The sequence below is a fragment of the Pipistrellus hanaki genome (assembly GCF_964339955.1).
Source record: "Pipistrellus hanaki genome assembly, chromosome: 8".
NCBI classification, from domain to species: Eukaryota; Metazoa; Chordata; class Mammalia; order Chiroptera; family Vespertilionidae; genus Pipistrellus; species Pipistrellus hanaki.
The window spans coordinates 83090462-83116962 of NC_140510.1; positions in this window are offsets into that span (position 1 = coordinate 83090462).

Below are 26501 nucleotides of genomic sequence, written 5' to 3' on the forward strand. Positions count from 1 at the left end.
TACTAGATGATAAAAACTATCTCAAGAACTATCAAAAACTGCCGAAACCGGTTTGGCTCAGTGGTAGAGCGTCGGTCTGAGGACTGAAAGGTCCCAGGTTCGATTCCGGTCAGAGGCATGTATGTTGGTTGCGGGCACATCCCTGGTAGGGGGTGTGCAAGAGGCAGCTGGTCGATGTTTCTCTCTCATCAACATTTCTAGCTCTCTATCTCTTTCCCTTCCTCTCTGTAAAAAATCAATAAAATATATTAAAAAAAAAAAAAAAAAAAAAAAAAGAACTATCAAAAACTAATATCACATAGGCTAATTCTCTGACCACATTGCAATCAAAAGATAGACCCCAAAATTCCGGGCATTTGAAACATTTACAATTTCCAAAATAATTCATGAGTCAAAGGAGAACTCTGGGAAATTGTTTTAAAAAGTGTTTAATAATGAACATCAGAGATTTGTTGTATCTGTAATCATTTTTTGAGTGTGTGTGTTGCTGTTTTTTGTTTTTAATTAATTTCAGAGAGTAGGGGAGAGGGAGAGAGAAACAGAAACGTCAATGATGACAGAGAATCATTGATTGGCTGCCTCCTGCATGCTCCCTACTGGGGATGCAACCAAGGTGCATGCCCTGGACAAGAATCAAACCTGCAACCCTTCAGTCCACAGGCTGGTGATCTATCCACTGAGCCCAACCAGCCAGGGCTAAGAAAGAGGGAAAGTTATGCAAAAGTATAACAAAACATTAGCTGTGTTTAAAACTGGATGCCGGGTGCATGGATGCTTGCTATATCATCTTCAGTGTACTTGAAATATTTCATACTTATTTTAAGTTTTAAAATAAAGCTACTTATTCTATTCACACAAATGTTATATACAATATATATCCTTCAATCAGTAGAGAAACTGGTGGGGATTTGTTTGGTTCTGGTTTTGTTTTCTGTGTGGAATAAACAAAAGCTAGAGAACACGCTCCCATCTATGAATACAAGGCCTCATCCAATATGGGACACTTCATTGCACCCGATCTCCAAGCCTCATGGTCACTAAGGGCTCAAGGCCAGCTGCTCCCAGGCTGGACGCTGAGGTCATCTTCAGGTCTGTCAAAAATAATTCCTGCTGTTGAGCAGAAAAGGCTGCAAAGCCCATCATTTGAAAAGGGAACATATTGCAAAAATCACCCACATACAAAGTTAATCCTCAGGGCGAACTGAGTGGTTGACCACATTTATACTGACCTCTCTTAAAAATATTTTATGAAATACTTTTGATATAAAAACAAAATCTGCCTATGAGTTGGCATTTTGGTAAACACTCCTCCCTTTTTAAAATTGTGTACTTCAAAGAGTTGTCCTAAGCAAAACTAAAAACTACTCCCTGTGACTCAAATCTCAGGCAACCCTCAGTTCCTCTTTCCAAGTCCCCCCAGTTGAATCCTGGGCCATTCCTGCTTTCACAACTTTATACCATTATTGTCAAACTTGAATAATGTATGTCCTCTTTTTGGAGGGGAAATAGTCTCACAAACCCCTAGTGCTGACAAACAACTTCCATTAGAATGTTATTTAAATATACAGACCAATGTAAAACTAGATGTAAACTCATTATGATAAACAACCGTAACACCAAAACAAATTTACAAATTAGAAACAAAACGACCAAACTACTACAGTACAAATTAACAAGATGAATTTGATGTGACAATATGTGTTGTGCTAAAATTGAATTGCATTTAGGAACAACTGGCTTCCTATAAGGTTCAGCCATGAAGGGTACTAGTGGCATATTGAGAGGCAGGAGGAAGTTGGGCTACTTGTTCCTGATTCTAGCCTAGCTATAAAGCTCCTCCTGCCAACGTCCCAGCTTCTGCTGGGAGCTTCCACCATGGCTACTGTTTGTATCCCAGTTTTCTGCCTCTGCTAATACTACCTCCTCGAGAGGAAGAGGGCAAAATATTTAATATTTCCCATAGAAATTGCCAGGCCACAAAGCATCTTCAGACCAGCAGGATATGGGAGGCTGAGATTTTAAAGATCCAGACCAGTGGTCCTCAACCCCACATGCATATCATCAGAATCATAGAAGGGACATTGAGAAGTGCTACCATTTCTCATTTCAGATCCCTCTTGGCAATAGCTTGCTGCTGCCACTAACCCTTGTGTTGCCTTCCCACCCATTTTTACTGCTTTTCCATATTAAATTCCCTTTGTTAAGCTACTTGGCACAAGCTCTCTTTCCCTGGTGATCCCCTATGGATACATAGGTCATACAAGGGGTGGAAAGAATGGAAGAGTAATCAGCTTTATAGTCTCTCTTTGTTCACTTGTTTTTTTTTTATATCAATTATCCTACTTTTAACTTCTTTCTTTTTTATATTTCAAAGTATCTATAAGTAAACCAAGATGAGAACTCTCCCCCCAAAAATTTATGCTATGGTCTCTAAATTTCCTGTGGAATCATAAATCATCAGAGGGGATTCCACAGGAATATGTCTGTTCCACAAAGAGGAAGCACCAAATGACGGATGAGTTCTGTCTACAAATGCCAGCTTTAGGAGAATGGCTGAGCTACCCCTGATATCTCATTCCCATCATTCCCCAAAGCAACCAATAATTTAAAAGAAAAATCCAGATATGCATTTGCTTTAAAAAATGACAGATGAATTGAGGTAACCAATTTTTTTTCTTCTTCTATAATTCCTCCAACACTACAGGACTTATGAGGATTTTCCTTTGGTGAGTTGCACTATCAGAACCACCAGGAAGAAGTGAATGCCCACACTCAATTATGAAAAGAGAGAGAGAGAAGGGATTTTAAATCACAAGGCTCTCTCCAAGGGATAAGGATGAGAGAAAATTTCTGATAGGATGACCAATATTCTTTCTTTTGAAAGCCGAGTTCCTTGTTTTCTCAAATGTAGCTTTTAAATGACATAAGTACCAGCTCCTACTCCTACTTCTCCAGGGCATGGTTGTGAAAATACGGTTTGACCTAAGAGAAAGAAAAGGAGCTGGAATACTTAATGTTGCATGTTTCCCACAGAAATTACCAGACCACAGGGTATTCTTTGCTGATCTTCAGACCAGCAGGAAATGGAAGGTTGAGTTTAAAAAGGCTTAGACCACTGGTCCTCAACCCCAAATGCATATCAGAATCATCAAAAGTACTTCTGAGAAATGTTTCTGCCAGGCTTCACCCCAGACAATTAAAATGGAATCTCTGGGGATAGGTCCCAAGCATTAATATTTAAAAACAAAACAAAAATTCCCACATAATTCTAATGAAGAGCAATGACAGTGTGACACTAGCCTAGACCAAGAATTAAGAATTAGTACTAAATTATTATATATAATGTTGTTATATACAATTGTAGGTAATCCTTTCATTGAATTCAGTTGTTTTCTGCATATCCACTTTCCTTCCTCATTCTTTTTTTTTTTTTAATTGTCTAAACTTTTACACATGAATCCCCCACCCTCCCCACTTCCCCAAGCCATTCCCACCCCAGCTTCCTCATTCTTTTGAATGATACTGATATAAATGATACTGGAGTGATAATGAACTTGAGATTTCGTTTTGCCTGCTGCTTGATAAAAGAACAGAAAAGGAAGAATTCAAGTTCTTTTGGAGAGGGTTCTGATTATGGTGAACCTGCCAGCATCTCAGCATGTCTGCATTGTGTGACTCTCACCTCACCCCAAAAGTGGCTTTCAAAAGACCATGCATCAAGTTCATTGTCTATCAGTCATTCATTTTGTGTAACTACTTGATACCCTCAGTCTGTTTCTGCAAGATATTATACACAACCATGTCATTCTTTGCCAGGTTGGAAATGTTCTAGTTCATATTGTCCAGCGCCCAGGGTTCTTGTGGATTTGAAATCTTATCACTCATCATAGTGCAGCACATTCTGTATATGTATCTCCTAGGACAAATATGTGGCATATGTTGTACCAAGATTTTGTGATCCCCAAAGACCAGTAGGGAGCCAAGTCCGATGCAATTAACAAGAGAGCCTCTTCCATGTTAACATGGGCTCTGTCCCACTCACGCCGACAGCATGGCAGACAAGAGATCGAACTTTGACCAGTCCAGGGGTTTTACACTGGTGGTGATGTCACTGCTTTGGCTGACCCTGATTGGTTGGGTGAGGGCTAGGGTCCAGTTACACAAAATGGAGGATAACTCCGCCCTGCCCCTCAGTGGAATCAGGAGTTTATCCTCGCCCTGCCCTGCCCTCTCAGCATAAATTGGGCAATGGATTAGCCCAGGTGTCCCCTAAATATTTTTCATAGCACACCTTCTCACTAAAATCTCTTTCAACTCAAGCTTACCTAGACATTTAATGTTTTCCCCATGACCTAGTGGATTATATTACATCTCCCTGAGATGTTCAAACTCCCCTCCAGAGATCACTGATCTAGTTTACTGTATAATGCCTGCCACCTGACAAAAAGTTATTATTACTCTTGTGACTTGAATATAAATATCATATCTGAACTTCTTACTATGGGTTACGCAGCAACACGTTCACAGTCAATAGCTAGTTCTTCACCATCACCATGAGTTAGTCCCTGAAAGCGTCTAAGGAAATAGGAGAGTACCAAATGTTTCCCATCACCGGCAGGGCGAGGCCTCTGGGGCTTCCCAGACTCTGGTCTGATCCTCCAAACACAAAAGATGCCCAAGTCACATTTTGATCTGTTTATAGCCAATTCCATAGTTGGTTCGGTGGTCACTCTGAACCAGAAAAGCAGCCTCTAGGCTGTATTGCTCAAGTGAGAGGTTCTTTAAAAGAAAGCACTAGGCATAATTTCAAAGCACACTTCCTCTCTACCTGAAATGGGTGTGAAACGGTGACTGTTCCCAGTGAGGCATAATGTATGGAAAACAGTACAGTACAACAAGGCCTTTGGGGAGTGCAATGAGCCTTAGGAAACAGACAGAGAGATTTCCTCAGGGTCACTGAAATAAAAGAACGGAGCTGGAATGACCAAGCGCAGGGAGGAAAGTCATGGCAGTTCAACATCACGCAGCTCCATTCTGGTTTCCAGCTGTACAAACCCCAGTGCCCACGGTCACGCAGCAGTAAAATGATAAAGCTTACAACACACCACAGGAGCTGTCCCTGCTTTCGGTCGATAATGTAATTACTTCCTTAATCCCTTATCTCTCATCCTGTTTTCTATCAGTCTTAGATGAGAAGGTCTGAACATTTCTCTTGTTGTCCTGTGAATCATCCTTACTTCACAAGGACCTCCGCCTTCCTTTGGGGGATTTCTCTTTCTCTTCCTGTGCTCCCCCACCAGCAGGAGACCCTGTGTTCCCAGCCACAGGGGTCCCACCCGTCCTGCCTGACAGCGCTTTCATCACTGCCATGTGTGGGCTTCCTGACTCTAAAAATAAAGTTTCATTTATTTGTTCTGAACAAGGGAAATCAATTATGACACTGTTCTCATTGTGGAAATACTCTCAGACAATGTTTTCACTGACTCCCAATCCTATTTTGAAAGCATCATAACCACAGAAGGACAGAATTCTGGAGATGAACAGGACTGCAGAGTTTAGCCAATGGAGTCCTTTACTATTTGGGGATCATAAAACCCCTTGGAAATTATGATGACTGCTATTGAAACTCTCCCCAGAAAAACATACATGCAAAGATGTGTCTGCAGACACATAGCAAAACTCATACAAAAGTCTGTATATTTCACTGTGCAGGCGCCTAGAGGCCAGTCCCTGGGTCCCTTGTTTAGATCTCCCTTTACTTGACTGAGAAGGCAACTGAGTCCCTAAGAGAACAATAATTTGCTCTGAGCACACAGGCAGTTAGTGGAAACATTGTACTAGAGCACAGATCTCCTTTCCCCAGACCCGAGGCACACTGTATCATGACAAGGATGAGCACATGATGTATCGCCTAACCCAGGGCACTGTTGAAAGTGGAAAGGTGGCTGTTGGTAATTAGCCTAGGACAACAGGTGAACACTGGAACTATTTGGGGCACAACAGGACATACGGTCACTCTGGTCACACCAAAAGCAAAAAGTCTCTTGAAGCTGATGCTTAGTTGTGATTATTATTCTAGAAGGTCAAAAACTCCCAGGTGGGGGAAATGTGAACTTGCAATATGGCCTCTGAATCTTCGTTCTGCAGCACTTTGAAAACACCAAGCTTCTACCCCTCCTTATCTGCGCTCTCATTAAATTCATATCACACAGCTCATGAATATGACATACAAAGGAAATTATTACAACACTTCATAACAACAAGACTTGGGTTTTCTTGAGCCTTCCCAAGGGGCATCTCAATCAATTTTGGTTTTATCAGCAACACGGTAGCAAACATCAGAACTTTCTCGTTGCTGCTGTCTGTAAAGTTAGTTTTACTCCAGAGATTTGACCATTTCACTCTGACTATGCAGAGAAAGAGTAAGGAAAATTGATTTTATTGCAAAGAGCCTCCCCAAAGGTCTAAATAATGCATCTCAGTCTCAACCTTCAGACATTATCTCAAACAGAAAGCATATTCCAAGAGACTCCAAGCTGCCAGCATTTCCCCAGGTCAACCAAAGCTGCCTTCACGCCCTTCACTTATTGGCCGGCCTTCCTTCTGAAGGGTCAAGCACGTGACTCCACTCATGCCCTTGTTCTTAAAATGTTAAGTACAAGACTTGTTTTTTAAAAGTCTGTTTTTCCACTTAGTGACACTTTAAGTCTCTTAGCAGAGTCTCCAGTTCCGAATTACATTACTATAGTCAATCGTGGGTCCCAGACCAGGGACTCTTCCTGGCTAGGTATTAAAATTGTGTAGAAAACTTTTCAAAGCTCTCATGGTTGAGTTCTACCCCTAGAGACTCTGATTCTTTGGGTAAGAGTTGAGCCCAGGCACCATCATTTTTATTTTATTTTTGCCGCAAAATCTTCCCATGTGATTTGAATGTGCAGCCAGAGTTGAGCACGAGTACATTTGAAAAAAACAAATGGCTGCTCCATGGCCCATGTCAAATGGGTTGCTCTTTACCCCCTAAAGGTAGGAGTGTGCAGAGGGACTTGATTCTGGCTCATATGGGAGATGAACTGGTAGGAGGGATATGGGTTAAAGAACTAAACTTCAGTCCCTTGAGGGCTCCTGTATATAGGCTCACCTGTCCACAAACCCAAGTACTAGTATGTCTTGAGCATTAATAATGAGCATCCTTCGAAAAGTTTTCTATTTGACCTAGGATACAAAAAATGCCTGTCTCCAGCCTTTAACTAGAAATGATGCCACATAACTAAATAGAAGAAAAAGCCTGATCCTCATCCAAATGAAAGATGGTCTGTGAACAGGGGCATCTGCCTTTTCCTATATTGAGGCTTGACCTGAAATACCAGCTCTTTCCCAGGTGTGCATGAGCTGGCTACCTACAAACAGGGAGTACCCCATTGGCTCTCCTGCGGCTCTGGCATCTGGAGCTGGCTGAGAGCCAGAATTGGTTAAAACAGTTCCCCAGGAGTATCTGGTAAGTCTCAGAGATGGTGACGCAGGATTGGCAGAAAGAGGCCTGGACTTGGACTGAGAGAAGACGAGTTCAAAGCTCTGCAGAGCCACTTGCTTCCTGGGTAAACTTGGATCATGCTACGTAGGCTCTCTGAGTTGGGCCTCCATCTTCCCATCTTTAAAATGAGAATTTCTTCACAGGAATGCTGGGAGCATTTCCACTGTGAACTAATTCTGCTGGATGGGAACAGATAGAAAAAGGGTGCTACTACTCTTGTTTGGGAAATGCTGAGTTACATGGACTTAAACAAGTCCCCTTTATGCATTTCTAGAATCTATAATGAAGTGCTAAGCATTTTGGGTCTGCAAAAGAAAGACACATTAGACAGTGTTAACCAAATGTATTTGACCATAGCACTTTTTCCCCCCAAGAGAATCTCATGGAATTTGTGTTAAGTAATGAATTATATAAGGCAAATACAAATGCCTGCCCACAGAGCCTGACAGACCACCCATGTGTAACCATTTTATGTGACTCTGAATCAAATCATTACAGCAGTAGTCATGGCAGCAAGCCACATTGGGACAGGCCAGGACTGAAATCACAGATGTGGTAGCATTTGGGTAACAGAATAACCTCCTGTCACTAGATATGCCTATTCTGTGAAGAAGTGGTGGGCTTACTATGTAATGCCCTAATCGGCTACATTATAAGGCCATCTGGCCAGGCCATGCTCCTATAGAAAAGAATGGGGGTCAATTCTGAAAAGAGAAGTGAGTCCCAGTACTCATTCATCTGGGAAGAATAAAACGGAAATGACATTCCGAAGGCATTCCTTGGCCAAATAGGAAAGAGAATTTCTAGGCTTTCTTTGGATCTCCCTCTGAATCTGACTTGGCTCAGTTGTCTCGGGGACATTCCTTGTCTAAGGCTAAACCTCAAACACATGGACTCAGCCCCAAGAAAGGCAAGGAGTCATTCCTGCATGATAGGCCATGCTCAAGTTAAGTCAGTGTTATTTTACAAAGCAATTTCTACTCGTATGCTCCTCTTTTATTGGATGTGCTAGTTAACAATCTAGCCCTCAGTAACAGACTTGAAGGGTGACAGCTGTGCAGGAGGGAGCTGGGAATCATGCTGGGCCTATGTGGTAGGAGAGGCAGTGTCGCATGGGGCCAGCATGATCATGTCTGGTATGAAACTTGGGGTGAATTCCCAGTTCACACCCCTGACCCTTTCATGGAGACTAGTCCTGATTCATAGAAACTAGCCCAGCAGCTTGGTGAGGAGAACCAGAGCTGAGTTACTCAGAGGTGAATGCTCAAACGAAGGTAGGCTAATCAGGTTGTCTCTTCTGGGAACATGGAGATTTGTATGAAGAGAAACAGCCGCTGAGGATCATGGAGCTGAGCCACAGGGTGTCCTAAACTGGAGGCCCAGGAACTCCTGCAGCTGAGATCCTTGGAGCTTTCCTATTTCTCTCCTCCTGGCACTTTATTTTTATACTCAGCTCTTCCTAGTAATTTTTTTTTAAAACTAGAAAAAGTCTATTCCTTTCCCTTTAACCCAAAGAATACATGGTGGTAGCAGTCATTCTTTGTCAGAAATCTCCAAAGTCAAGGGAAATGGTGGAGTATAAGAATCAGAGCTAGTGCCGAAACCGGTTTGGCTCAGTGGTAGAGCGTCGGTCTGCAGACTGAAAGGTCCCAGGTTTGATTCCGGTCCAGGGCATGTATGTTGGTTGCGGGCACATCTCCGGTAGGGGGTGTGCAAGAGCGATGTTTCTCTCTCATCGACGTTTCTAACTCTCCCTCTCCCTTCCTCTCTGTAAAAAAATCAATAAAATATATTAAAAAAAAGAAAAAAGAATCAGAGCTAGTAAGTTTGACGACTCTCCCCATTTGTAGCTTCATCATACAGTGATAACTCTGGAGAGCCACCTAAGTGAAACAGGGGCACTCTTACCAAGATCAAGGTATAACCCACAGGACAGAGTGTGGGAGGAGCTAGCCTTGAGTCAGTGGTGTAAAAACCACGATTGACAAGCAGACGAGCACCCAGGAGAAAGCAGAATACAAATTAATAATCAGGTAGCCTAATGTTCAATAGTGGAGAACTCTGGCAGCTTCAAGCAGAGTTTTATTTAGCCAAGGATTTAAAGTTCAGAAGATTGACCTCAGGCTTAAACAAACTGAAACTCAGAGCAGGGTGACAAGACAATGACCCAGTTGGTTCACAGGTCAAAGCAGAGTCTGGAGTGTAGGGCTAAGGCTGCAGGCAAAGGTCCAGAGTAAGCAAGCAAGGATCTGGGAACAAGGCGGCCAGGCCTCACACTGTGACCTCCCCGCCTTCCTCTCCACAGTGTCACAGACCTGAGGCCTCTGCTCAGCCCCTGAGCTGTCAAGGGAAGGAGGAAGTGAGTCTAGGGGAGGGACACAGTCATCAGCCTGCAGCACTCCTGTAAGTAGCAGCATGTGAATGTGGAGAAGAGAAAGAACTGCATTTGTTTGTTTATTTCTTCATGGCAACTCACAAACCCAGCCAAATACAGATAAAAATGAAGTGCATGAAAACATTCCTTACTTTCTCACTCAGAAATGTTACTGAAGACACAGATCAGATGGAGATAGAATTCCCGTGTCACACTTACCAGTCCTCGAACACTGCTTCACCCAGGTTATTCCACGGAGAAAGATCTCCCAAAGGCCACAGGATGGGTTTGCCTTATTGCTCAGTATTTTCTAAAATACTCCAAATGGAAACCCAGTATTCATCTTTTCATGTCTTCCCAACTCAAAGAAACCAAGAATATGTGGAGAGACTTGATCAATATTTATGCTAGATAGATAGATTAAATTTCCAGTTCTAGTCTCTTTAGTAGCCTTTCTATCCCTCTCCTCCATTACCCCTGTGATAGGCATAATTGAGGTTCCTTAGGATCAAGGATAAAGCTACAAGTCCTGCTGAAATCAGTTTAACTCAGCAGTAGAGCATCGGTCTGCGGACTGAAAGGTCCCAGGTTTGATTCCGGTCAAGGGCATGTACATTGGTTGCAGGCACATCCCCGGTAGGGGGTGTGCAAGAGGCAGCTGGTGGATGTTTCTCTCTCATTGACGTTTATACCTCTCTATCCCTCTCCCTTCCTCTCTGTAAAAAATCAATAAAATATATTAAAAAAAAAAAAAAAAAAAAAAAAAAGCTACAAGTCCTTTGGGGTAAATGCTTCTGATGGCTAACACCAAGGATCAGAAAGAAGAGAACAGGCCGAAACCGGTTTGGCTCAGTGGATAGAGCCTCGGCCTGTGGACTGAAAGGTCCCCGGTTCTATTCTGGTCAAGGGCATGTACATTGGTTGCGGGCACATCCCCAGTAGGGGGTGTCAAAGAGGCAGCTGATTGATGTTTCTCTCTCATCGATGTTTCTAGCTTTCTATCCCTCTCTCTTCCTCTCTGTAAAAACTCAATAAAATATTAGAGAAAAAAAAAAGAAGAAGAAGAAGAAAGAACAGGCAGTTGGACCATTTATGGGAGGAAGGAGATTGGTCATGCGCTCTGAAATAGATCTATAAGCGTCTTTAGAGGTTATCTGGTTCAGGTATACATCATCTAATGAGATTGGTTTATTTAGCAGTTGACAAAGTGCAAAGTAATTCTTAATGAATACTTCTATGAGGGCCCCAGGATTAGGTTTATCAATATATTCATACCAGATTTTAGCTGTGTTTAAAAAACTGGAAGGGGTGTCCTGGCTGATGTTGCTCAGTTGGTTGAGCATCATCCCATGCACCAAGAAGTTGCTGGTTCAATTACCAGGTTGGGGGCTCAATCCTCATTGGGGGTGGGGGGGGGTGCATGCAGGAGGCAGATGGTCACTGTTTCTTTTTCTCTCAAATCAATAAAAAAAAATTTTTAAGAAAAACTAGTAGAGGGGCAAATATAAGGGATAGAGACAATTATAGAAGAGAGGACTCATATCAAATGGTTTTAGGGACCTCAATAGTGTCTGGCACACAGCAAGTGCTATATAGGCATTTGTAATGTAAGGGTCAAAAGAATTTGTTACCAAACTTCACAAAAGAGATAAAAACTGCTTTCTTCCCCTTTTACTGAGTGTTGACTTCCTAAACTTATTTGATTAAGTTATGATTTTATAAGAAAAAGGAAATAAAATAAAAATAAACCAGGTCTCCCCATCTCTTTAATATATTTTATTGATTTATTACAGAGAGGGAGAGAGAGAGATAGAGAGTTAGAAACATCAATGAGAGAGAGTCATCGACAGGATGCCTCTTGCACACCCCCTACTGGAGGTGTGCCCGCAACTAAGGTACATGCCCTTGACCAGAATCGAACCTGGGACCCTTGAGTCTGCAGGCTGACGCTCTATCCACTGAGCCAAACCGGTTTTGGCTCCCCATCTCTTTAACCCCAGCCTATTGCATTTCATGCTAAGAAAAGAGTGAGGATAAAACTACTAAATTGTTAGAGCATCAGTGCTTCTATGATAGGAAATGTCTTAGTCAATTTAGACTGCTATGACAAAAATGCCCTAGATTGGGTGGCTTAAACAATAAACATTTACTTCTCAAAGTTCTAGAGGCTGGAAATTCTAAGATCAGGATGCCAGCAGGATTGGGTTCTGGTGAGGACTCTCCTTTTGGTTTGCAGATGGCTGTCTTCTTGCAGATAGCACAGAAAGAAGTAAGCTTTCTGATATCTCTGCTTATAAGAACACTAATCTAATTCATGAGGGCTCCACCCTTATGACCCATTTCTCTGCCAAAGGCCCCACCTCCTAATACCATTACATTGGGCATTAGGATTTCAGCACATGCATTTTGGAAAGACACAGTCAGTGCATAATGGGGGTAGATGGGGTGGGCTCTGTGGTTTGGTCTCAGACCTCCTCATGTAAAGACCTTAGAATAGTATCTGGCACACAGCAAGTACTATATAGGCGTTTGCAATTTGTAGCAGTATTTACTGTAGTGTTTATATCTATTAACCAGTCAACTCCCACTTTCTCTCATACCCCTGCCTTCATCACCATCCAGGGACTGATGGCCTATGGAAATTTATTCAAAAATGCTTTTATTAAAATCATTGTTCCCCCAGTTGAGAAAGTTAAAACAGATTCTCCCCTTTGTGTAGCTTTTGGAATAGGAATTTAAGGTTCAACTACTCTCAACCATTAATACAAACAAAAAGAAAAATGTGCAGGCAGTTCTCCCTCCTTACATTTTATCCATCTGCTGGCCTGATGGAGCTGACAAAACACTAATTTCACTTCATTGATTCACTCATTCAACACTTTCCCGGCTGATTCATTGGTCTTCAAACTAACTTGTCAACATCTTGCCTTACGGATTCAGGAACACCGGGTGGGAAAAGAAGGTAAGGGCAGGCTACACTGTAGTAGGAGAAAAGAACAGTTCATATCCTGCCATTTTTCTGCTTTCAATGGCATTTCCAGGAATGCCCTGTAGCAAAATGCTGGGGCAGCCTGCATGCAGGCAGAAGTATGTTTTTGTGCTTTATCACTGCATAGGCCTCTACCAGAGCTGCCCTATCCCATTTAGAGTTTTCTGTTCTCAGTAATCAGGGACTAAGTGCAAGCAACGATGAAAGGCAGCTGTTAACAACAGAGAAAATACAAAGCAAAGCTCAAGGGGGTTCTGCAATGGGTTTTGAGTCGGAACAACCAGACTTTCTTCATTCCTTGTAAGCCTAGGTTTCCCTAGGCTGTAAACATAATAAGGTATTTTCCTATTATTTAGGACTTTGAGAATCCCTTTAGGGGAGTCCTCAAAGGTCCTGGTATTTTATGTGCTTTGCTGAATCAGTTAGTCTCTGCCTCTGTGGGCTCAGGCCATCAATCTCCTCTCTGTCCACAGGCCACTTAGGAAAAGTGACGGTTGCCCTTTATTCTTCTAGAACTGCAGACCTGCCTTTGGTAAATGCTAGTATTTTCACGTGGCCCTGGATTGGTGGGGTAAGAGAGCACTGTGCTCCCTGCCCTTCTCCCTGCTTGGTAAGTGGTCAAGGGACTCTCCCTTCACACAGGGGAGACCAAACAATGGCTTTTGACAAGACTTAGTTTAGGAAATGAAATTATAACCTTGCTATTCCCAATGTGGTCCATGCGCCAGCTGCCACAGCATCAACTGGGAGTTGGATAGCAATTCAGAATTTCAGGTCCCTCCTCAGATCTCCTCAAACCTAATCTGTATTTCAACAAGGTGGTCAGGTGATCCACATGCATATGAAACCTCAAGACACATGAATTTCAGCCCAGAAGAACTTTCAATCTGCATGCCAGGTATCTACGATTTGCTTCCCCGGATCCACTCTCCACCCTTCTCCTCCCTGATCTATGCAGATGCTGACATCTCTGAACCTCACCAACAAGGCCTCCATACTCTGCTGCTAGTTAGGTTTGACTAAAATGAAAAGCCCAGGCAGGAGATCAGAGGTGGGAGGAAAGAGGAATGAGGTTGGCCTCAGGCTGGCCGTGACTCTCCCCGTTGCTATCTGCCTTGAGTCCCAGACAAAAGAAGTCTCTCTTTTTTTGTCCAAGATCTGCCATTGAGGATTCAATTTCCTTCCCCAGGAACTGCCTGCTTTCGTGTGTAATTAGTAATGTACTGGTACATATCCTCTCTTTTTAACCACTTTAATGGTTTCTCCTTTAGTCCCAACAGGGCAATAACATTACAACATAATGGTTCAACACTCGTACATTTCGCAACATCTATTTATTTAGTCTTAGAGAGCCGTCTAAGCCTGACAGCAACAGTTCTGTTCCAACTGACCAGTGAAAACCCACTGGTCCTTCCCCTTGGGCAGTGTTTTCCCCAGGGTGAGGGCCAGGTCTACATCTCCTTCCAGCCAGCATATCTGTCTTAGCCCTGAATGTCCTACTAAACAGCTCCAACAGGAATAGATTCTTCTCCCCATGAAGACACCACTATTTTTTAAAGTTATAAGAGGACATCAATCATTCTTGCCCACTAACAATTCATTCTCCAATCAGGAGCCAAAGTGCTCCTTCTAAACCCCAAATCAGGTCTCGTCACTTTCTGCATAAAAGCTTTCTGTGGATTTGCTTTGTACTTACTAGTAAAACACAAACTGTGGTGTGCAGGCCAATTTTTCCAGGAAGCAAATCCTGAGGTGGAGTTTACTATACAGAATTTTACTGAGTGTTGCTATCCTAATGGAGATATTAAGAAGAAGAAAACCTAGGGTTCAAATGAAGAAAAGACTTCAAAGCGAGTGAGTACCTGCAACAAATGATGTGATGGATCAATGAGAGGCTTTACAAAGAGTGATAAAGACACAAATTCAGCTGTAATACTAAAACATGGATTTCATACCAATATATTATTGGATAATAGTCTTAAATTCTAGACAATGTGTATGTTACAGGATAGCTGCAGTTGGAAATATCTCTGTGTATGAAAAATAAAAGAAGCCAACACCTAATGATCTGTATTTTCTCTTACTTGTTTTGTTTTGTTTCTCTCTCTCTCTTTTGCCTCTTTCTCCCTCTTTTTCCCCTCTTCCTCTTTCAATTATTTGTGTCTCTTGTCAATTTCATAAGCTTACCAATGGCCACTCCAGACATTCTCACAACTCATCAACTAAATAGTGCAGACCTCTGGTAATGTGACCTAATTAAAAACAAAATATATATGTCCTAGACATTTTATTCTCATCTCAAATCAAATACCCTGCTTCCAGAGTTTTGTGCAAATAATTAGAGGAAAATCTTTAGTGCCACTTTACATTTTTTCTGGGGGAAGACCACGAAGCAGAAGAGAACATTCTACAATATACAATTAATGTATAAACTATTTTGGATCTTGGAAAAACCAGAGGCCAATGTTTTTATTATGAAATAAGAAATGGATATGTCTGAAGGGGCAACAGCATTGTTCTTTCATATATTCACTAAGAATGTAAAAAAATGCATTCTAGCTTCTCTAAGATTTGGAAATAAAAAAATAATTTCTCTATATTCTTTAATTGGTAATGAATATACAACAAAGTTTAAAATTATTTGGGCTTTCATTTAAAAAAAAATTATCTCATATGCCAGACCCATATTCGTTTTTAATCTCTTCGATTTGGAGCATTTCCTAGTTTAATTGTAAAGCACTGATATTAATAAATTGTGAAATGATTTATTACTGTACCTGATTTTTTTTTTGTTAAACTTTTTAATTAAATTAACTGGGGTGACATGGGTTAATAAAAATTAGATAGATTTCAAGTTTACAATCCTACATCATCTGTATGTTGCATTGTACGTTTACCACCCAACGTTAAATCACCTTTCATCAACATATATTTGACCCCCTTTATCCTTTCCTATCTTCCCCCCAATTTCCTTTTCTTCTGGTAACCACCATACTGTTGTCTGTGTCTATGAGTTTTTGTTTGTCCATCTGTTACTTTCAGTTTAATATCCCACATTTGAGTGAAATCATGTGGTTCTTAACTTTTTCTGTTTTATTTCACTTAGTATGGCAGTATTTCATATTTTCTTATAGTGAAATACTATTAAAAATAAAGTATTACGTCACACTGTAATTGGCGGGATATTTTTTCTTTCTTAGTGGTGCCTAAGACAATAGTGTGTTGTACAACTGATGCTATCTTAAATTTGATGAGTTATATTACTATAAGTGTTGTTACATATAAAAAGGTGTAGATATAATGCCATTTATTTGTTAACAAATGGGTTAACAATTTAATATCAAGAAATTCAGATATACTTGTAAATGAAGTATATTTACTTATTTATTCCTATGACAAGTATTTTCTAAGAACATACTTATTGAAGTTACACATCAGTGGTGTTGAGTGTGAAGAATAACATAGTAAGCAAAACACACTTAATGCCCACTCTCAGAAATATCAGTTGACCGAAGAATATTAGTAATAAAAGAAGTAATTTAAAAAAGTGCCATGAATATTGGTATAGAAAAAAAAAATGAAGGATACAATACGAATATAGAACAGAGAGACTTGAAACAAGGAATCCCTATTAGAGAAAGTGATTTAAAAAAAAAATTTACTCTAAGAATAACCACAGTTAGCTAGTTAATGGTTAATATATATGTCAGGATGTGATGGATGCTGAGATATTTGTAATACCATATTCACTTGTGATTTACCAAGCCTAATTTGGGAGAGATACATTGCAATTTCTTTTCTTTTTTTCTTTTTTCTTTTTTTTTTTTTGGAAGGAGAAACAAACCAACACCCAGTTCTGTCATCTGAGGTAGCACATTTTCATACAAATAAAGGCATAGTCTCTTCTGAGAAATAAACCAACATCATTAAAAGATTAACCAAAGTAGCAAAAACTAACAGATACAAAATAGGATAAGTCAAATATTGGGGACCGCCTGATCCTTATTCCAGGCAATATTCTGATAAACAAATTTAATTTTATCCTGCAATTTTATAAAACTTTGATGTCCACAGTCAATTTCGTCTAAAATTATTTGGCCCAGCTGAATTTCAGTGAAAGAAAACATTTTAGAGTTTCTCGTAATAAACTCTATCTTTCAGACAGTTCATTGGCCTTCCCATGTGGTGAACTAGCCAAGTCCTCCCTGCTTTAGCAGTTTAATCACGGAGAGGATCCCAGAGGCTCCACTCTCATGAGTCCAGAGAACGGATGGGGAGGAGTGAGTCTGTCCTTGGCAGGCAAAGGGCGGGGCAGTTGGCGCACAGAGGTCTATTGGGCTTTCCCATCTCTGGACCACCTCCTGTGGTTTTATATTTCATCATTTTACCCTCATTTTCAGAGATGTTTTGTAAAAATTTATGGGAAACTTTCAGAAGCTACTGGAAAAGTAGACGTGTTCACAGAAGTTGTGAACTAGGATCAATTCTTTAGTATTTATTATGAAATCTCTTTTTCGAATAGAAAGAAAAATGGTAAACCTAAGCACTAATAAAGACATAGGAAAAGGTCATATTCAGATAACTCCCTCAATTTGAAATGGAAACTTAGATCAACCAAAAAGAATGAAGACTGCTAGAAAAGGTAAATATAAAATATTTCTTAATTTTTATCCAATTTAATAAAGAGGGAATATGCTAACTAACTGTCACACCCTCACAAAGATGGGTGGTGCCCACAGTCACAAAGGAGGGAATATGCTAATTGACTGTCATGCCCTCAAGGATGGTGGCACCCACAGCCACAAGATGGTGGCACCCATTCCCTTCAGCCCCACCAGGGAGCCTGCCTCTGGAGTCCCCCAGTCCACTCAGCCCCCCAGCCACCCAGGGCCAGTTTGAGGCACAACCAAGCCTCGGATGACAGCTGCCCAGCCGCCCAGGGCCTCTCAAGGCTCAGGTTACCAGGGACAACCAAGGCTTGTGCTGCCAGCAGTGGCAGCAGCAGAGGTGTGATGAGAGTGTCATCTTCCCTGATCGCCGGGTCGCCTCCCACCCCTAAGGGCTCCTGAACTGTGAGAGGGGGCAGGCCAGGCTGAGGGACCCACCCCAGTGCATGAATTTTTTATGTACCAGGCCTCTAATAGTTTCATAAAAAAAAAAAAAATATATGACTGAAGTAAAAAAAGGCATTTAGGTTTTATAATATATATTGAAACAAAATGTATAAAACAACAGCAAAACACTTAGAAAATGAAAGTATCTATAGTAATAAAAGGGTAATATGCTAATTAGACCAGGAGACCTGGACATCCTTCCAAACAAAGCCATGGTGGTGGGGTTGAGGCAGAGGTGGTTAGGAGAGAGCAGGCTGGCATGAGGGGGGGGGCAGTTGGGGGTGATCAGGTAGGGGGGGCAGTTAGGGTTGATCAGACCAACACAAAGAGTGGTTAGGGGCAATCAGGCAGGCAGGCAGGCAGTTGAGCAGTTAGGAGCCAGCAGTCCTAGATTCCTAGAGGGAGGTCTGACTGCCAGTTGCAGGCCAGACTGAGGGACAGCCCCCCCTCCCCGCCACATGCACACATTTTGTGCACAAGGCCTCTAGTACTATCATAAAGTTCTAACATAAAAGTGGTGTGATATTGTTTAAAAATAGGTCACAAGTCAAAGATGAATGTTGTAAACCATAGAATGATTAATTATTAAAGGCTTGGAGAGCAATGATTTTCACACCAGGAGCAGAGATGCCTATGTTAGATAATATGTAGGACTTTTCAAATTATACTTATCCTACTCACCTAGAAATGTTAAACCCACCCACCCCCCCCTCCCTGCAATACCCATTCAAACTGTAATAAACCACTGGGTTGGAACAGAAAAGATCTTGAATCATTACAGACACTTTTGCCACCAAGGTGCCTAATTCTATAGGGAGATGTAATTTAGTTTCATATTAAGAAATTCATTTTATAAATGGAGTATACCAAGTGGTGAATACCTCTACTGTGGGAATGGGATGGCAGCTTTCACTTTTATATTTCGTATAGAACATGTCTCATATTTTCTTGTGTTTTTATGCTTAAATGTTTTAAACAAATAGAAAAAGCACTCTTAGTCAAAATATATCCCTCCTCTCGTTTGCAAGTAAGAATGTACAAAAAGGGACATAAATAGGATAATGAGGGAGGGAAAGGGCACTGGGTAGTCAGCACCAGATCAGTTACATGAGACCAAGGTCACTCTTATGTCCACTAGATACTGTGTGGAAAGCACAAGTCAGATTTTGTTGCCATGAAGAGGTTGGTGGATTGGTAGCATCATGCTACTTCCTCCTTCCCTAGACCAGAGAGCATCTATGGAAATCTCCTTTCTCTGACACTCTCAGCCCTTCCAACCTCTCTGGCACAATCTAGCACTCAGTCATGCTCATGCAACCCAGGTTTATGTTCCAAGAGTTTGTCTATTGGTTTGAGTGTTTGGTTTCTCAGCACACATTTCCCCATAGACACTGTGTTATAAATTATGGTTAAATCCTCAAAACTGTCCACAAAAGGCTCTTTAAAGAAAATGTAATTGAAATATATATTACAAATGATACCATATTCACGATGCTTACCCAGCATTTATAACCCTGTTTACATGGGAGAAATGCATTCCATTTTGCAACCAGAGATGACAGGGTTGCCCTGGGAGAGAGGAGAGTTGGGAGTAACAGGGAGAACTTGGTAGCAAGGGCACCTGGGGCTTCTTAACTCTACAGACATCAGAAGAAGCACCTAAGATGGACATCTGTCAACCATAACCTACTCATTTTTTAAAAAAATATATTTTATTGATTTTTCACAGAGAGGAAAGGAAAGGATAGATAGCTAGAAACATCGATGAGAGAGAATCATCGATCAGCTGCCTCCTGCACATCCCCCACTGGGGATGTGCCCGCAACTAATGTACATGCCCTTGACCGGAATCCAACCTGGGACCTTTCAGTTCGCAGACCGACACTCTACCACTGAGCCAAACTGGTTTCGGCGATAACCTACTCACTTTTTATCTGGAAATGAGAGTATGAAGTTTAAAGAACTACCCTTCCCCATTTCAGTACACATGGTATAATGGGCTTACCTCCCCCGTGACTCCAGGGTGTGATTGGTCCAGGGATGGCATGCCTCTATCTTTCCAGTTAGATCACATACAACACAAGGCATGTCCTAAACACACTGTATCCTCCAGATGACCTAGCACAGAGCTGGGCACTAAGACACAGCTGTGCTCAGGTAAGGAACAGCATGGAGATGTTCTGAGCAACAACTATGAGCTAGGCTTTTTACATTGCTGTAAGTGTTACCAACCTTTTTAGCACAATACATGTTGCCAACTAGGGCTGTGGTCCCCCAGAAACCTGTTGTGTTCTGGAAATAAAATCCTACTTAGTGGGTTAATTTATAAATATTTGACTTTAGGTTTTTAAAATATGATTATGATAAGAAAAATATTTAGTTTCCCTTAACTACTTTATGATGGCACACAGCTCATTTATCACAAAGATTAACAATAATAATGCCTGGTCTACCTGCCTTACCTATCAAGAATGCTATCTTAAGATTTTTAAAGATTAAAATAGATAAATTTTATAAGTGAAGTTTTCAAATCACTATACAAATATTATATAGTGTTTAAACATATATAAATATTATATAGTAACTATTATTACCATCTCTTTCTTCTTACTCATTCAAAAACAGAATTTGACTAATTAAAACCATATTCCATCTAAGCCATTGATTATAATTTCAGATTAATGAATACACTAAACTATATTATATACACATATATATAAACACACATACCACTTGCAAAGAAATCTTAGGTATGATTATCTTTAATATAATTAAAATAAATGCTAATTTTCCCTCTAGAGAAGTCATGAATTTTCTATAACTTGGCAATAGAACCATTTAATAGGAATTTGCATTCATATTATTGGTTAATAGCTTTGCATTAACCCATGAAATCATTCATCTTTTTCCACACATTGGGTATTTTGGGTTTTTTGTTTGTTTTTGCTAAAATCATCTTTTTAGTCTCTGAAATTGTTACCTGAGTGTCTCTTTTAAAAACTGGATGTGGCCCTAGCCAGTTTGCTTAGTGGATAGAGCGCTGGCCTGCGAACGGAAGGGTGCTGGATTTGATTCTTGTAAGGGCACATCTCCAGGTTGTAGGTTTGATCCCTAGTAGGGGGCATGCAGCAGGCAATTGATCAATATTTCTCTTTCATCATTGAAATTTCTATCTCTCTCCCCTTTCCCTTCCTCTCTGAAATCAATAAAAAATAAATTTAATTTAAAAATAATAATAATAAATAAAAAACTGGGTGTGATTAGCTCAGCCTTGAGTTTGTTTGGCAGGAATATCAGAGGCCAGCTATGAAAGGATTTATTTCCCTGGTACAAGTGTGTTCCTCATTATCTCAAATACATCTTTACTTAGGGCCTGGCTGCCACAATCTTTCAAGCATCACCCAGTCTGAAGCAGTATAATGATCTTCCCTATCTGAGGACCCAGTGAGAGCCAGCAGCAGGAGAGGGAAAATAATCCAGTGGCCCCTTGTCCCTGACTGATGCCTTAGGCATCTTTCTCGTTATTTGGGAGGGAGTCAGGAGACAGCTACCTTTCTCGTTATTTGGGAGGGAGTCAGGAGACAGCTACCTTTCCGCCAGCAGAAAAAACTTAACTGGTGGCCTGAGCCTTGCTTTCAGTGAGCTCTTATCTCCAAGAAAACAGAGGTGGCTCCTGGGCACCTACAGAGCCAGATGGTCAAACCATAAGTGCCCTCAAAACCAGATATCTTGCTTCCATTCCATTTGCTAAAAATGAAATCACTGAATATATTACAAAAAGCTCCCGGTCCAGCACTCTACAGCAAGAAATCTCTCTTTTTTTTTTTTTTTTAATATGTTTTTATTGATTTCAGAGAGGAAGGGGAGGGAGAGGGAGAGGGAGAGAGAGAGAGAGAGAGAGAGAGAGAGAGAGAGAGAGAGAGAGAGAGAGAGAGAGAGAAACATCAATGATGAGAGAGTTATTGATTGGCTGCCTTATACACGCCTCCAACCATAGACCGAGCCTACAACCTAGGCATGTGCCCTTGACTGGAATCAAACCCAGCACCCTTCAGTTCACAGGCCGACATTCTGTCCACTGAACCAAATCGGCTAGGGCTACAGCAAGAAATTTCTAAAGGAGCTAAAGAAATCTGGACCTCATCCATTATACTGGAAGAACAGGTTATAAAACCAGGACTAGGGCAATGCCCAACAAAAGCAACCAGTCTAGCACATGAAGAAGAGAAGCCAGCATGAAGCAAATTCCATTTTTTTAAATTTTATTTTTCAATTACAGTTTACATTTAGTATTATTTTGTATTAGTTTGAAGTGCACAGCATAGTGTTGGATAATACAAAGTGATACCCTCAATATTTCAATTACCTGGCACCATACATAGTTATTACAATATTATTGGCTATGCCATACTTTGCATTCCCATGACTATATGTCACTACTTAATTTGTAGTTCTTAATACTTTCACCTTTTTCATCCATCTCCCTCCCTTACTTTCTGGCAACCATCGGTCTGTTTTCTGTATTTATGAGTCTGTTTCTATTTTGTTTATTCATCGAAAACATTCCATTATTGAATTCAGCTACAACTCTAGCTTGACCAGTCTTAGCCCTTACCTCTGAGACTAGGAATGTTTAAGAAGCATTATTATATTTATCTGAGGCTACACACTCAGCTTTCATTCCAGATCTGTCCTCAGCGAACCCAGAAGCATTGAGCAGACCTCTCTACCAGGTGCTGAGGATCACATCTGACTCACAGGGGACATTCGTGGCCAAATTCACATCTACCTCTTTGTTCCTATGAGTTCTCATTTGGAATATTGTCTAATTAATGGAGTAAATAAGGTTTCTGAACTGAAATGTAGGTATACCATTACATCATGCTTCCTGGTTTAAAGTTATCTTTATATTCAGTCTTTCATAAAGTCACAGTAACTGTGGGACAGAGGTGGAACAAGCATTATTGTTATGTCACAGATAAAGTTAAATATGACCCAAGCACATTAACTAGCAGTCACACAGCTAGTAAGTTATGTAGCTTTTTAAATCCTTATAGAGGTTTAGATAACTTATAAGAGATTATATCTAAAACTGCCTGGAACATAATAAGGACCCCATAAATAGTAAATATATTATATGGGGAAATAACAGAGCATAATCACAGGCTTTGAGTTTTGTATCCAGATTTTATCACTTATCAACTGTGTGAGATTGAGAAAGTTTCTAATCTTCTTGGCTTCCTCACCTGTGAAACAGGAATAAGAAAGCCACCTCATATATTGTGAAGACTAAATGAAAAAACATATGTAAAACATAGGACATAGTAAATTCTCCACTGCACCTCACTACCTCTCTAAATGGTAAATGTGAAAACAAAACCACTTATATGCTGATAGAATGAGATCATGATTGAAAACACTGTGAAATAAAGTAGGATGTGCTCCTGATCATGGTAAGACTTGGCTGTTCCATTGTTTCTGGTCTTCCCATGAAGCCATTATTCCATTTCTCCTGCATATAAAAAGCCATATGGCTGAAATTCTTTCTTTCCAACTGTATCCCCTAACCACTTAAGCCTGTTTCTCTCAAAGAGAAGAGCATAGTTAGCACAAGGTCTGCCTTTCTTCTCATAGCACTTTTAAAAATCTTGGCCATATCAACACCTGATTAACCTTCCTGCAGTGAATACCTCAGCCATTCAAATGAATGTTTACCCTGGATTGCCTTCTCTTAATAGTCAACCATTTATTGTTTATGTCTTGTCTTCTAAATCAATCAGGAGTTTTGGGAGAAAGACTTCCACGCCTGGTCAAAAGTCCTCAGCCAGCTTCAAGAGGCTTTGTGCTGAAGATAGCAGCTCATCAGCTCCTTTTTCAGTGGGTGAGCAAACATCCTCTTCCTCCAGAGATAAAATGACTCAAGCCATTATCTTTTTTTTAAACTTATCTTTCTCACTGAGCCTACATTTACAAACCATTTGTGCAATACGTTCAATATTCACAAAGATTTCTGATCCGCCCAACCCTGTTACCCTATGCTTTTTATCTTTAAAAAATCTCATCTTATTATCCAATCTCTCTGCCTATCTACATTTATCATGTAGATCTGAAATCTTAAAGCATAATTGGAGATGGTATGGTTGAGAACCTTGGCCCACAGATGCCATTGTTTTTTTACCTGTGTCCTACACAACTCCAAGAGCTCTTTCTATTTCCCAGGACAGCAGGAGAAATGAAAGGAGGCAGAGTGTGTGAGAGTCTATGTCACATGGCCCCCTTTCAACACAGATCTGTTCTCCATATTGGGTGCAGGAAGATGGATTTGATAGCCCCAAGCAACAGTGGAAACTTGCTTGTATAGTGAGATTTGAGGAGTCAGATTTAGTCTCATGACCAAAAATAGCCCCTCCCCCTTTAGATATTTTCTTTTTCCTTGGACTGAGGTCTTAGTGCCTGGGTTATAATAGACCAGCACCCCAAGATCCATCCTGGATGCTTATTTATGCAGGCCTGCCTATCAGAACTTGTATATTAGGCTCAAGGAGACCTGCTGCACAGGAGAGACCATGAAAGGGGGAGGTTCTGATTGTCAGCCTGGAAGAAGAGGTAGAAGTAGATTCTAAAAGTTCTGTCCTGAGAAAGTCTGACCAGCATTCCCCAGTAGGGCAGGCAGGAAACAACCCATGGATAAGGCATCATGGGGTGGGGGTGGGGGGTGAGGAGAGGAGTTTCACACAATTGTCCCAGCATAGGAAACAGAGGCCAATGAAGGCATTTACCAGTCACAAGCTTGATGAGCCTATCTTACCTCAACTTCTAAATAGAAAGCAGCAGAGCTAGTTCTCTGTTATAAGTTAACTATTTGTTTACAATATTCACTTCATTCTACAACCAATTTGTTTCAGAAATAATATTCCTCCACACAGAACACTGCGCAAAAAAATGAACCAATAATACTAGGTTTATAAAATAATATAAGTTGCAGAAAAGTACTAGAAATGGGTCTATATGTATAATTTTTAGAAACCTTTCTAACCATTTAATGTAATGCCCTGTTGAAAACAGATTGAGGATTCAAAATAACTGAGCCCTGGTTAAAAGAAATGTAGATATATGGACATAGATGCTTCATTAAGTTGATTTTTGTGTAAGACTATATACTGGCTATGAATTAAATTTAGAAGTAGGTAATTTGTCACACACCAATAAAATATTTTTCTACCTAGCATAACCCACTCACTTACTTCTGGTAAACCAGATGTTTGATTAATCTCCTCTGAACTTGGAGGAGTACTTTGGAAAGGATATGAGCTTCTCTAATTATTCTTATCTCATGCCAAAGCCACTAACATTGTGTAGGAACACACTGACTGACCTCTTACAGTGTTAAGTGCCCTGGCAGTTATCCCCAGTCCTCTCTTACTTTAATCTTTTAACTTTCTTTCCTATTCCCACTGTCCAACTTCTATCTCTATCTTCCCACTCAGTAAAATTCTCCTTGCATATTTTTTCATAAGGATCTGTGTTACTCTTATGTTTTCATTATCCTAATGTTTAACAGGTCAAGAGCAGCCAGCCCTATCAAAAGCATAAATCACATGTCAAAATGGTTTACCACAGTGTTATATCTTGACCTGACTTTAGCTTTGGCTCTGTAAAAATACCCTCAGTGCCAAATATCACGTTTGATGTAGAAGCAATTGCTGTGCTGTGTTTAGATATCCCTGACACCATCTAAATCCATCCATTACTCCATTGAGATGTTTTATTCAATGTCCTCTTCCTTCGTTGGGTGAATTAACGTGCCCAACACTAGACATCCTCTCTCCAGAGCTCAGGCCAGCTATGACGAACAGGTCAACAACTCAGAAACTGAGTCCTCCTCCCTTTTGATTTATGAAGGTTTGGGCAATCTATAACTGCAGGAAAATAAATATGCCTTAGAGGAAAGACGACGGGGGCAGATTTTATTCTTTACTTACACGAGATTGAACCAGAGGAAATTGCTGTTTGGGTAGGTCAAAAGTGGTCAGACATCAACAGTCTTATATGGTTCAGCCCAATGCATGAAACAATGTACTCACAGTTGAACAAAGTAAGTCATAAATTCCATTGTGTCTCAATGATTATGAAAACGAAAGGTGTCTTGAAAGATGGGTGCGCTGGAAATTATACATTCAACACCACATGTACAGGAAGGCTCTTTAAGAGTTTAAATGCTTGAGGGGTTAGTCCTCAATGCCTTCTATTTTTCATACCGAGAAGAGGGACATATCCCCTGCTCCTCCTCTGAGGAACTGAAAGCACCACACCCAGGCCAGCAAGATTGATGGAAAAACATGGGAATGAAGGACACTTTTCCTATTTTGCTCCACGATCCAAAGGGCTGATTCAAGAGGGTGCTTCATTGCGGTTGAACTCATCCAAACACGAACATCAGAGGGACACCACCCTCCCATGGGGTCTGGGAAGAGGAACAAGCTCCAAGAGTCA